This window comes from Tympanuchus pallidicinctus, unplaced genomic scaffold (genome assembly GCF_026119805.1).
Source record: "Tympanuchus pallidicinctus isolate F22 unplaced genomic scaffold, pur_lepc_1.0 scaffold21, whole genome shotgun sequence".
Lineage (NCBI taxonomy): Eukaryota > Metazoa > Chordata > Aves > Galliformes > Phasianidae > Tympanuchus > Tympanuchus pallidicinctus.
The window spans coordinates 5,472,270-5,486,807 of NW_026294733.1; the positions used below are offsets into that span (position 1 = coordinate 5,472,270).

The 14,538-nt window shown below is 40.6% G+C and overlaps 1 long non-coding RNA gene across 5 annotated transcripts in view; it reads right to left on the minus strand.

The window, feature by feature from the left end:
- LOC128081616 (uncharacterized) overlaps nucleotides 1–14,538 on the minus strand; it is a 71,566-nt gene that overhangs the window by 12,216 nt on the left and 44,812 nt on the right. The gene's annotated exons all lie outside the window — the stretch shown is intronic.

The following is a 14,538-nucleotide window of genomic DNA, read 5'->3' on the forward strand; positions in this document are numbered from 1 at the left end:
ATACTTTCTGTCAAAATCACACAGCCATCTGTTTTGTCTTATTACTGTATTTTTAAAAGTCCGAGGAGTGGAGCAGTGTGTTATAGTTTGCCTTGTCTTTATTGCTGCCACTGGGTATATCAGGGGATCCTATGCTTCTCCACCTGTCTGAATTTCAGCAGGAAGAAAAAACAGTTTCCCTGAGGTACTGCTAAAACCTTCAGCTTCAGTAATGCAGAACTGGTTCTATCACTTATAGACACTTCATGTCTTGGCATTACTCAGCAAATCTTTTCAGAAGTGGCCTAAGATAATCCGAATTTTATAGTATTTCTTCATTAGACTGCTGACACAAAGCCATGAAGATGGAATCTGCAAGCATGGGTTTTCTCAATTGCAAATAATAATAGAATCATAGAATCACAGAATGGCCTGGGTTGAAAAGGACCGCAATAATCACCTAGTTTCAACCCCCCTGCTATGTGCAGGGTCACCAACCACCAGACCAGGCTGCCCAGAGCCACATCCAGCCTGGCCTTGAATGCCTCCAGAGATGGGGCATCCACAGCCTCCTTGGGCAAACTGTTCCAGTGCTTCACCACCCTGTGTGTGAAAACCTTCCTGATACCTAACCTAAATCTCCCCTGTCTCAGTTAAATCAGATAATAATCAGTGATTAATTCCTCTGATGGAAAGCAGTAAAGATCTGTTTCTCTGGGAAGTATTACAAACTCCAGAGGAAGTTCAGGAAGTTCTGGTTAAATACCTTTCCATGAGTTGGACCCTCTCTTCTTTCTTGAAAATAAAGAGAACTAGTTCAGAACTGATAGCTGATTCTGTAGGAAAGGGAGGGTCATGCAGTAGGAAAGAAATAGTTTCTGTTATCTGCACTATTGCAATAATATCAGTGGGATTAGTAAAGTCTAGCAATTGCTATCCCCACAGGGCAGAATTGCTGAAATGTCTCTTGCATGTGCCAAGGATGAGAAATACTTTTCACACGCTGCAGTTCAGCAAAAACGACAGTGGAGAGTGAGAGAGTCAAAGATGAATGATGATATCACAGATCTAAGAACTATTTGGAGCTGTTGAATCCCCCACAAGGAAACTGCATAAAGCTGTTGCTGCTTATTTCAGTTGATGTGGTGCTGTTTCTCATCTTTTTTTTTCCTAAAAAGCTGCATTTTACCTTCAGGCAGAACTGCAGGAATTGGAGGTGGTGATAAGCAATTCCTCTTTTTCCTGCTTGGGCTCATTTCACTTGCCTGTTTTTATCACCCTTAGCTTGTGTCAGTCTCCAAAAGAGCAAAAGTATAGTCATTTTTTATTTTTCTCACTGGTATACACATGCACAAAGACTCACATTCCTCTTTAAAAAGAACGAAAGCAGCTTGAATTTTAGCAAGCAAAATTACAGTAAATTTAAAATGACAGAAGCTGGCTTCTTTCTTGAATACAGTTAGGGTGCTTCGGCAGAGTCCTACAACAAGTTTTGGAGCATTGCTATGTGTAATGACCAATGTCTTCTTAGGAGCAGATGCTGCATGCTACAGCAACTGCTCTCTCATGGTTCCCTCGTTTTTTATCCGTTCATTCCATTTTATTGAAAAGTCTTTGTATTATTCTCAGTTACTTGAGAAAACTGAGTGTATTTTGGGCAGCAGAGTAAAATGTGATCTACATTTTCCATCTCTTCATTAACCCATATCCTCATTGTAGGGTCCTATTTCTGACTCAGTCCCTCCTTCTCAGTCCCTTATGAAGTGATGTGAAACTGTTGCAGTGCAGGCTGGTGGTGCCACGTGAAAAGCACAGCAAATGAAGATCTGGAACTGATCTGCCACTGCGCAGATCTGCCTCCTTAGAGCCTTTGTACAGTCATGGTGTAGTAATTGCAGACTCACCAAGTTTTACACACGTGCCTGAGATGGATCATGAAACTGAAACTTTTGGGGCCTTTGGCATAGTAAAGGAGAGGATGTGACTTGCCAGGGAAAATGACAAAAATAAAGGCATTGAGTGCTAAGCAGGATTTTATCTATCTTTGAGACTTCAAACTGAATAGTCCTCCTCCACAGTAGATACCAGTGAAACAATTCTACCAGAGCTCTTGACAGTGTAACCTGTTAGGTCTTTGTATGCTGCCTCATAGCCTCTATTTCATCTCCTTAGCACGAACTTCTGGCCAATTTCCAATCTTCAGAGCAGTCACCCTGCAACGGGAACAAGCTGCATCAAAGCAGAGGATAGAGATTTTCCAAAGCGCGAGCTTCTGGGACCTGGGACATTGCTCACTTTCTTGGGGCAGCTGGACAAAAGCAACAGGGGAAAGTAGATATGGAAGCTGAATCTCTGATAAGGGCTGAAGGCGGAAAGGGACTGGCAGCAGTTGACACTGTCATTGTGAACTGATGGGTAGTAGATCCCAGGAGGATGACAGGAAATAGTGTCCATTGAGCATCTCAGCAAGCAACAACTCTTACTGGAATTATTTACATAGCTGGCATGCTTTGCTGTCCTCTGCAGCAGGGACAGGATATACAGCTAGATGTCTTCTGGACAAACACATATAACTATGCAGACCTGATTCTGAATGATAGTTTTCTTCACAGTTTCAACAAGTGTTTGCAGGCACCTTGGTTAAGTCCATTAGTAACTTTTCCTCTTTCACAGAACCTCTCTTCTGCTATTAGCAAACATGCTGCTGCAAAAGCTTGTGGAGGAAATGCTGATTTGGTCTAAAGATAAATTTTTCTTTTGGACCAAACACATGCAGTGTGTGTTTCTCTATAGGAAATGATTTTTCAAGGTATTTGTTGACTCTCTCACCAATCAACCACAGGTTACTTAATATTTGGGGAACTTTCTACTTGGTGAAATCCCAGTTCCACATCCCAGTTCCACATAGTCTTCTCATGTCATCGCCTCCAAAAATGAGGACCACAGTTTGGCAAAACCAAATAAGTGATTTTCTGTTAAGAAATGAGACGGAACTGTCATTTTAAAAGCTTAGTCAGAATCAGAACATTCTTTTCTGCTAAATAAAATTGTGTACAAACGATGTTAGAACAATTTATGTTAGTCATTAAAGTGCTATAAATAAACAGACCCTGGCCCTGGCCCAAGTCACATGGCTCTCTCAGTGTTATTACAGTTCCTGCTGCCATCAGAATGGAACGGCTGGGATTGCACCAAATGGACCAAAGACCACAGCTATTAATACGGACCATCTATCTATTCTGCAGAGCTGGTTAGAAGTTCTTTTCTAAATGATTTCTGTGGGCTGTAAGTCATACTCAGAATCACTCTGAAAATGAGGAAGAATCATCATGCCATATGTTTTCACAACACAATGAGCAAAGAAAAAGGATAACACTTTTATCACCAAAAAGGCCGATTTCTCTACAAATACTGGAATACTTTGGTAAGTCCTGCAGTGTTTGTTCTTGAAATGTTGCTGGGTACCTCCTCAACATAGCATGCTCCTGCACAGCTCCAGAAATCACCTCACAGAGGTGTGGATCACACACCTTGGTGTAGCACAGCTTCCCTAAGGAAGAGGAGGAACTGCTGTGCCTTGGGCTGCTGGTCTTGCCTTAGCCTTGCTTTCCACACCAGAACTAGCTCCTCTTCAGTCCAACACTGAGAATGTCATTCTTCATACCCCAAATTTTCTTTTGTTTTTTATTTTTCCAAACCAGAATTACAAACAGCAATTAAACAAATAGGCATTTGTGTAAATATATATGCACTTGAAACAGTAGGATTTCAAATTCTGTTTCTGACACTGGAATGCTCTTACTGTCACCACTCTGGAAGAATAGATCAAATCTGGTAAAACAGAGATTGGAAGCCAGTGTCAATACTATATTATTATATTGTTATAATTGGTATATTTATGTCTAAGTTGTCCATTCTGAAACACAAGTTGGAGCTCTGTGGTCACTGCTTTCAGCTGATACCCTCAGCTGACATTAGATTGCTTGGGGAATAATCTCACACATTATTATTCCATCCTACATGGGGGCAGTGATGGCAAAGGCTGTCAGACATGATTAAAAGTGCTGGCCAAGCAACCTGGTGCAGTGTGGCAAACTCTGTATTCCCTGTCCAGCAGCTAGGCATCTTCACCGGGATCTGGCACGACTGTCTCATACTTTCAGATAAACTATTTTTATTGAAATAGAAAAGGATTTTAAAAACTGTTTTCTTTTCACCTTTACATGCAAGCCATATAGCATAGAACAAAACCCTCTGGTTTTCTGTTAATCCAAATATTGCAGTGCTTCTTTCTCAATGGCATCTAGCAAAGTAAGACAAATAGAAGTCTTTCTGCTACATATTCATCAATGAACTGCTTTCTGTGGATGCTGTAGTCTTTCTGTCTGCTTAATTATGGACATTAAATTTCCACTCTGACTGGAATTTATGCAAATCTGAGTTTCAAAGTAAAAAGTTCAGAACGTATCTGCAATTTTTTCCACTGTGAAATATCTTGTCAAATCCGATTTTATTTTTATGGAATGGAACTTCCTAGAGTGAAAGTGATGCTTCCACCTTTGTTCAAATTTTCTTGTTCTGTTTTTGCATGCTTTATCAAATATTCACTAATTTGCAGAGCGTGGAGAAGATGAAGAATGCTTTAAAAGCTGAAAGATGGTAGCGTTTTGCATCTTTTCTTAAAATCTCCTGAACACTGAGGCTTCGTAGTTCCGAGAGAATTAATGAAAAATGAAGATGCTCAGGAAATTAAGCCCATTTATCTTCCTCTTTTTAATTCAATCATTGTCTGTCTTTCAATTCAGAAACAAACAAAAAGGCTGATAAGCTAAAATCACCAGTGAAATGGAAAATCCCCATTCTGAACAATTTAAATCACACTTAACCATGTAAGCTGGAGCATCAAAATTCAGTGTGCTCAAAAATCAAGCCCAAACTTTGAGTTAAGTCTTTGCTTAAATGTTTTGCCAGATCAAGGCATATCTCATGAGAGCTTTGTAGCCTTGTGGTTGAACTAATTGACTCAATGGCAGTCACTGGAATCCACATTCACAACCCCAAATGCTCACCCCATCCTGCTAAAACTTCACTGGCCAGCTCTCTTCCTTCTCATTTTACAAAGACTTCCATTTCTTGAAATAAGTCTTCAAATATAATTTCTCCTTTCAGGAAAAATTCATTATTTTGTATAGAAGAATAGAATATGTAATTATTCAAAATCAGAGTCTGACAAACAAATGTTGAAAGTATATTTGACTCAGTGTGTGATTAAAACAGGATGGTATTCCCCCACCTCACCAATTGGACTCTCCCTAGCGCGCCACAATTGCTAGTGGGACTTTGAAATAAAAAACACTTGAGGACTGCACTGGACATGGCAGTCCACACAATGCATGTGACTACCACATCAAAATCACACCTGCTTGTAGTAAAGCTAGTTTTCCCTCCATCTTTTCTTGCTGTCAACTTGTAAAACCGCTCTCTTATTCCTGCATATGCTCTTAATCATGCCTCCTTAATACAGAATAGCCATGATGCGAGACTCTGCTCTTTTCTCACAACAGGTTATCTGCTGCCAGAAGCCTACTGTATAACTCTATCAGTGAAGGGTCAAGAGAAAACCTTTTTCTCTTACAAAATTGAGAAGTCACTTGGCCTCTATGACAGATTCCCATTCGTGCCATTTGTCAGTATTTCACGGCAGCTAGAAACAGTGGTTAAAATATGAAAGAAAAATCAATGAGTAAATGCATACAGGTTCAACTGCAATTATGCATAGTTCTTAAATATGGATAGGAAGAACTACACTGCAGCCAGAAGTGTTGTGGCTTTTTTTTTTTTCCCATCTAAAATGAGAAGTGTATAATACCAACTAACAAGGAAAAGCTGTATTGCTTAACCTATATTTAGGTGGCCTATATTTAGGCCACATCTTCAGTACTGCATCCAGGTCTGGGCTCCTTGGTGAAAGAAAGACTGGGAACTGCTGGACAGAATCCAGTGGAGGGCCACAAAGGAGATGAGGGGCCTGGAGCTTCTCCTTGATGAAGAAAGGCTGAGAGACCTGGGACTGTAATCCCAGAGAAGAGATGACAGGACAAAGGAAAAGGGGAAATGGCCACAAACTGACGCACAGGAAGTTCCACACAAACGTGCATAAGAACTTCTTCACAGTAAGGGTGTCAGAGCACTGGAACAGGCTGCCCAGAGAGGTCGTGGAGTCTCCTTCTTTGGAGACATCCAGGACTCACCTGGACACCCAACTGTGCAACCTGGTCTAGGGAGCCTGCTTTGGCAGAGAGTTGGATTAGATGATCTCTAGAGGTCCCTTTCAGTCCCTACAATCCTGTGATTCTGTGAAGACTGAGGGTGGCTCTTATCACTGCTTACAACTATCTAAAGGGTGGGAGTCAAGAGGAAGGGGCCAGGCTCTTTTCAGTGATGCCCAGCAACAGAACAAAGGGCAATGGCACAAACTGGAACACAGGAAGTTCTGTATAAACATGAGGAAAAACTTGGAGTGTGACAGAGCACTGGAACAAACTGCCCAGAGGGCCTGTGAGTCTCCTTCTCTGGAGACATTCAAAATCTGCCTGGACACTTTCCTATGTAACCTACTGCAGGGAGCCTGCTATAGCAGGGGGATTGGACTAGATGACATTCAGAAGGTCCTTTCCAGCCCCTACAGTTCTGTGATTCTGAAAAATATCTGTCCTTGCACCAGGAGTATATAGTTCAGTATATCTGACGATAGAAAAATGAGCTACCAAAATGTTAAGTGAACACCAGTTGTACTTTTACAGATTTGTGTTCAGTAAAAACAACACTGGGACTTAGAAGATCTGGTATTTTGGCTAACCTATAGCAGGACTTACACTCCCACATAATAAAACACCAAGTTAGAGATAACTTTGACAACTGCATAACACACCATCCATGTAGAACAATGTTTTGGGTGTCCAAAACAATATCAGCACGTGATGTTACAGCTGAGGTAATTAGCTGAGTGCCCAGAAAAAATGCATCCTCCTGAGAGCTGTCCTGATAGAGTTCTGGCACTTTCAGCTGTGGGCCTAATTAAAACTGCTAGTGAAATAACGCCAGTAACTGGCCAGTAAAACTGGGTCATCCCCAGGCAAGTACTCATAAAGAAACCCTAAATGAAAAAAAAAAAAACAAAACACCAACACATGAAACTACAGGGCAACTCCTTGGCAACAGATGAAACATATTTTCACACATTTATAACTCAAACTAATCTCTGTCTCATCTCTCTCTTTTGCTTCTTGCTTTTTTTTTTCCAAATTGATTGACAGCATTCGTAATTTCTACAAAGAAAAGTGCTACTGTTTCTCATTTAAAAATAGCTGTCAATTTCACAAATGTCTGGCTACACATAAGGTTACATTTGAAGATCCTTGAAATGGCTCCTGCACTAGATGGGAAATCAGAAATAGTTCCCAAGTGTTTGTAGTACAAAACAGAGAACACTGGATCACTAGAAATAATGCAACTTGAGAATACACCAGAGGAGTCCTGCTTTGCCTCCTCTTCATGCTGTAAGCTGATTTATTCAGAGGCACTGCCCTTTCCATTAGCTTTGCCTGTTTACATGCAGTGATTCTGTAAAGGGCCTCCAGAGAATAGTTCAGCTAATGAGTCACATTGTTTTAGCAAAGAAAGAAAGTGCTTCAGAGGGAGAGGAGGTTGGAAAAAAAACCAAAAAACTTATATCCAATAGAAAGACATAGCAAATGCAAGAAGATCTTTGCCAGGTTTAGAGAAACCACCAGGAGTTGGTATTAATATCAAGACAAGAGATGGAGTACAGAAAAATCTGAGCATCTAAATATAGAGGTTACAGAATAGCCTATGTATAGTGATGCACCACGAAGCCTGAGCCAAGGGTATCTCAAAGACAATTAAAAAAAAACAAAAAACATTAAGCAGAAAAACTATCATTAACTATAAGGAAAAGGTTGTGATGCCATTCAGCTCTCCTGCAGTGCTCTTCCAAGTCTACCGTGCAGACTCCCACCTATATGCCCTCTGCATGCATCATTGAGACACAGCCTGTGGAGCAGGGCACACTGTGATGCAGCACAGTAAACACAAGCTATCAGACACACACAGTAATGATGATCATGGTTATTCATGGGCCAGTTGTAATTTTCTCAGGGAATAAGTAATAGTCCTGCAGGAGCAACAGAGCAGCTATATCAGTCCATCAGCTCAGTGTCTTGCCGCTGCAGTGAGTAATATCAAACAACTAGAGAAGAGAATACAGGCAATCTGCAAGCTCTGGAGCTGTGAGGTGCTTAGTTATTCCTCTTTACTTCAGGAATCATCTGTATTTGCAATGCATTGACTGTTAGCTCTGTTTGAAAGTCACTTCATGACTCTGCTGTGACATACAAAACAGGACTATAAATGACCACTCTCAACAACATATCTTAAGGTACCCTGACTCTACTCCCACTGTTGCCTTCTGCTCACTCTAATAAAAGTTCTATTAGTCAACTCTTTTCTCTAGGGAGAAGAGATGACAACACAGAGAAAGCGATGGCATCTCCATACATCTCTGTATGGCTGCTGGGAAGTAGACTCTGTGTTTGAAAGGTGAGACAGGAAGAAGCAGCCAAGATGTCAGAAGTGTTTTGTCTGCTTGGGCAGAGAGAAACACTCCAATGTGTTTTGGAAAAGATTTGAGCAGCCAGAGTTCAAACCAGAAAGGGACCAAAGACTGATCAAGAAATCACTGATAAGGTTTTCAACAATAATAATTATTTTTATAGCAGTTTTTAATAGTGTGATTTCTCTGTTTGCTTCTTCTGCTGCTCCTCTGCTGTAAATTTTTAATCTCATCTTCTTGTTCTTCTCAGAGCCGCAGCTGTGGTCTATGACAAAAACAGTCCATTCTCATTGAATAGGAGTCAGTACAATTTCACAGCAGGAGCAAGGAAAGACACAGACAGGCCTGGTTAACACATTTGCAAATTAACTGCTCTTTGATTTGCTAATTAGCAAGCATCGTGTAAAGAAGGAAAACCAACAATATGGGCCACAGCCTTGGCTACTGTAAATCACTGTAACTCATTTCCAGTTGAGGGAACCACACCAATTTACACCCATTAAGATTCTGCTCACTTCATACTCCATTGGAAAAGTTACTTGCTTGCTATTTGTTTCAGTTTAAGTAGCAATTACCCTGTGGTTAGTGAGCTGAACTTTAGAGTTATGGGCCAAATTACATGAGCAGACACATTCGAAGTTATGCATTACACAATATCCTTTGAGCAGAGCAGCAAAGTTATCACTAACATTGCATTAAAAATAATCTCTTTTTAGTCATACTGTACTGACTACATACATATTTTCCCTCTCATGAAGAATTTTGCTTTCCTGCAAGATGACCGATTCAGGAAACAAGTCACCTAAACAGCACCAGCCCTGGTTTGGCCAAAAAACAACACAAATCATTGCTGAAGGAGAAAAACCATGCACATTTCCAGATTAGTTAAAAAAAGAGAGAGAGAGAGCACTGGTCACAACTGACAGTATCTGTGTATTAATAAGGAAATTTTACTCCTGTTGCCATTCAGAGCTGAAGTTGTTGGCTCCAAACAACCCCAGTTCTTTCCAAACAGAGCATTTGCTAAGATGGACAAAATAAGAACGATACCAGTGCTATTCTCCCACAACTGCTCAGTACTTCATGCAGTAGCTCTGAACACCCACTGTACAACAAAGCCATCTGGACATGTGTTTCAAAATTGTCACAACATAGAACATTCAAGCAGGCTTTGTTTTTCTAAACCTATGTAGAATACATCCAAACAGACAAACTTCATGCAAGAAAGGAAGCTGGGCATATCAGAACACTCTTGTTTGCTGGTAAATCCCACACAAGGACCAATGCAGGAATGACTTAGAAGGATAAAAGCATTAATCTTCCTCTGTGCTCCTGCCAATAAAATGAAGTATAAATTACTTATTGACATACTTTCTAAACAGACTGACTGCTTGAAATGTTTTTTTTCATCTTAGATAGAAGCTGCTTTACAAACTCAAAACATTTTTTACTCATTAGGTGACAAAATATGTTTTCGTACTAAATATTCCAGTAAAAATTCTATGCTGTCACCCAGTAAAAAATTATGAAGGTCAGAGGCTTGTATTTTTCTTAAAAATGGCTGTGTCTAGAAAAAGAGAACATTTCAAGAATTAGAAATCACATGTGATGAGCCACATAATTCCAATCATTTTAATCTTCTTTTAAGGAAGGAAAAAATACAGGGCCACATTTTGACAGTGATGGAACTATGCTTATGATGCCATGGCAGAATGTGATTTATGACTGCATTTTTTATCCTTTCGTTCCCACTGTGCTTGTTTATTCACAAAGTAACATGGACTATCTTAGCTAAAAATGCAGCTGAAACACTTTTTTTGGAGGCAGCAAACATTTTCTTATATCCAACCAGAAAATTATTCCTGAATGAGCTCCATGGAGCCAAAAGTCCAGCCAGCACTCAAGACATAACTCATCAGGAAAGTACTTTTGGATATGGCTATAAATTGAAACATGTTGTAAAGAAAGAATGATTACAAGAATAATTGAGGAATGGATCATATTGCCCATAGTTGTTATAGAGTCTTTGCCCTTGGAGGCTTTTTTGGTGCTGTCTGACCGAAATTCTTAGTGACCTGATCTGAAGGGAAGATCCCAGTGCGAGCGGGAGAGTAGGCAAGAGGCCTTGTGTGGTCCCTTCCCACCACAATAATTCTCTGATGCTATCAGGCATGAGCAATCTTTGCTATTTGCATTTGTGTTTAAAAACAAAACCAGAGAAAACGGGCAACTCCTCCACTGAGAATTTACACTATCTTTACACAGTTCTTAAAACTTGACTTCAACAGTTGACATTTTACCTAGATGACAGCAAAGGCAATGAAGGTATCCTATGGTGAACCATTTAGGTTTTAGGTTTGGTTTTTTTTTCTCCATAGGCTCTTGCTTTGAGGAAGGAAAAGTCACATCTGTTCTTTTGGCTTCAATTAAGGGTTTAAGTCTTCCCGGTCTAGAGGAGTGCTTCATAAACAAAGCCTGCAATCACTTGACGTTCCCACAAAAGTTTGTGTAATCAGGAGAAGATGGTTGCAAAAACAACAGCAAGGAGGCTGCCATGCAGTAGCAGAAAGCCTGCAGCAGCATGTTGTTGATCTCTTCAGAGTCTTGCCTTTTAGATAATGAGGGGTCTGAGGACATCCAGCATTATAAACCAGCCCTAGAACAATTTTACTTTTTTTCTAAAAGCACATCTTAAATTTCAGACACGCTCATAAGAACATGAGAATTGTCATGCTCCAGTCAGCAGTTAGCTGGGCAAGAAAAGGGAAATGAAGACTGGTTGGCGTTCATATCTCGTTCTCTGAGCTTTCCAGAACCATTTCAGTTACTCAGGTGATTGATGACAGTAAAACTATGTAAAATCCCTTCTCTCCTCTCCTGTGACACTTATAGTGGTAGCTGATTGTGCACAGGGGCAAGAAGCCACTTCCTCATCCTCATCCTCCCACCTCCTGCTATATGCCTGGTAAAGCTGCCCCAGGCCATGGCTCGTCTTTCTGTGCTGCATCTGCTGACTCCTTCTGGAATGAGGCAGTGGTATTTGAAGTGGTGGAGGCAGTTCCAGCAAACTTACACATTTCCTTCAAATACTGGATACAGAAAATTACACAAATGTTTCCTACATGCGCAGTTCTGAAAATGGGGCTTCAAACAAAATGGAGTTAGTACTATTGCATTAGAACAGTTGTCTTTTCTAATCTTCTCTGTATTTAGGGAGAATGAACTGATGGTTTTTATTTTCCAGTGTATTTTAGGAAGTCAGTGGTGCAGTGCAGAAGGAAAATTGGTCTCTGGAACTTTGGAGGCTTTGCTGTCACTTGGGAGGCAAGCCTGCATCTTGTCAGTGAGTTACTCAGGAGGAAAATACTCAGAAGTTTCCTTAGCAAAGTTTCATGAGTATCATGACTATACGTTTCATTGAAACATATAATAATGATTATTTAATAGCTGCAGGTTCCTGTTTTTTCCTATGCTAATAAACACTTCAGATCTCAGTATGTCTAGGGGAGTTTCCAAGGAGCCCAGAACCTACAGCCCAGGCCAGGCTTTCAGGGACTGGCCATCCAGCCTGGGTACTCCATTTGTGTTCCCTAAGATTTCATGAGCACCTTCACTGGAACAAAAACAGGTTTGAACACAGGGGCACTATTCACCAAATGGTACCAACTTTCCCAGCCTTGTGTAAAGACTGTAGAGAGTTGTCCCACATGATTGTAAAGCCAGCAATTAGTGGCATCCACTTCCCATAGAGGTTCAACAGATGTAATCCCATCATCCTCTTTCTCCATTTTCAGCTGCTTCACCCTGCCACTCTGTCAGCATCACCAGACACTGCTCTCACATCACTGTCTGTTATGTGCCTTTGCTTTTAATACCACTCCTGTCAGTAACAGATTAGCACCAGATTTTGTAATCTGTATTTTAAGAGCTAACTGTAGCTTCTCTGAAAACTCAGAGGTAGGAGGATTGTTAAAGGTGGTAGACAAGATCCAGCCTCCAGTGTGCTTTCATTTTCATTGATTCCAATGGGACCAGGATACCAGCTCGCATGCTTGAGAATTAAGTACCTAGAAGCCATTTTAAAATCAGGGTTACTGACCCTAAGCTCAATAAAGCCATTTGTATACAAAACAGATTCCGTTTTGTCTGAAAATTCATGTAAGGCATTCATACTTGGAATTTTCTTCCTCGTTAAAAAGAGTATGACCTTTTCTACTAGCCCTAGTCAGTGAATGCCATGATTTCTAATCAGTCTGGTACTCAGTCAGTTTGACCAGCTGTTTCGGGTGGGAAATCAAAATGCTGTCATTCTTTGCATCCAAGCTGATGGGCACAAAAACTTAAAGGATGAGGGAGTAATCAATCCTGAAGATGCGTTCTGTGGGCTCTGGGGAAGTGAGAGCAATTACACTCTCTAATCTCTCCCTGAAGCCCTTAGCAGTGTGTGGCCAGATATTAAATGAGTAATTCAGGAAGGGAGAATATAAAGTAACCAGTATACAGATGCTAGCTTTCCCAAGTTAAAATTCTTCTTTTAAAGTTCCTTATATCTCAGCACGTAACACTAGCTACCTCCAAATAACCAGCAGCCTCCTAAGGCTTGTTTTGCCTTACACCAAAATCCCCAAAGCAAGTTTTTGGTCTCCTTTGATGCTGCCTGTGACACCCACAGGTGCCACTGCTGGGCCCCTGCTGAGCCTGTTGGTCCCTCTTTGGACTTGCTGGCCAGGCTGCGTCGGGAGATCCTGAGACCCATGGGACACCCCATGTACTGATGCTGCCCTGTGCCTGGGACACGGGTTGATACCTTCACTTGCATTTCTAACCCTGACACAGGGCACAAGTATGCCAGTCCAAATTACTTTCCCAGCAGTACTCACCTCAATGTTTACATTTTAGAACAAAACTGTAAATCTCTTTTATTTTCTCCTGAGAGGCAGAAAAAAGCATCTGTGATTATTGCACACACATGTTAAAAGGCAGTAACGCCATTCACAAGGCCAGCAGACCGTGGGCTTTCCCATGCATGCTGCTACAAACACTTCCTCCCACAGCCCACACATGTCTTGGACAGAGCACAAGGAAAAGCCCCATCTTTCTTTCAGCACATTTCATGCATCCTCTTGCTCTTGTGTTTTCCTGCTCCTCTGAAATGGGAACACTCTTTCCTTTTCACACAGCTCCCAGCAGTCAAGAAACCTCAGTTTCATCAGAAACCCTGATCCTCCCATGTGTCCATTTATTCCTCTGTAGAATAACCCATGTCTGGGACGCAAGAAGAAATTGTCTGCATGTTCTGTGATGTGTGTATTATGTCAGTTATCATGGTAGCATATCTCCCAATGTGATATTAACTATGAAGATAAGAAAGAAAAATATTTTAGACACGAATAGGATAAAAGAAATTATTCAAAAGCAAGCACAGGTGGCCTGGGAAAAGCTGAGGTGTGTTTGATGGATCCTCACTACCCAGTAGGTAGCTCAAGTTAAAGCTGGGGAACTTGTCTAATAACAACTCATTGGAACTTGTTAAATATTTCCACTTTTCTGTACAACATTATGTAAACCAAAACATTGCACATAAAAACAAAAACAAAAATAAACTGAAGATTTTTTTAAAGCTCAGAAAAAATCAAAACATTTAAAAATTTTAAACAGAAAACATTTTTTCCTGCAAAAATTCTACTTGCAAAAAATCCTCCTTTCCTTAAGCTAGCAATTACCATGACATCGCTAAAAATCAAGAAGTGTTGCACTGGAAGACAGAAGTTTTCAAAAGCTGCAATGTAAAATAGTAGCTTCATTTTCATTTAGATGTTGTAGGATTTTTCCTACACTTAATTCCAATTTCAGCTGAGAAAATGTTCTACTATTCCAGCTCTCAAAGGCCAGGAAAAGGCAATAAATTACAAAGAGATCATTTTGAG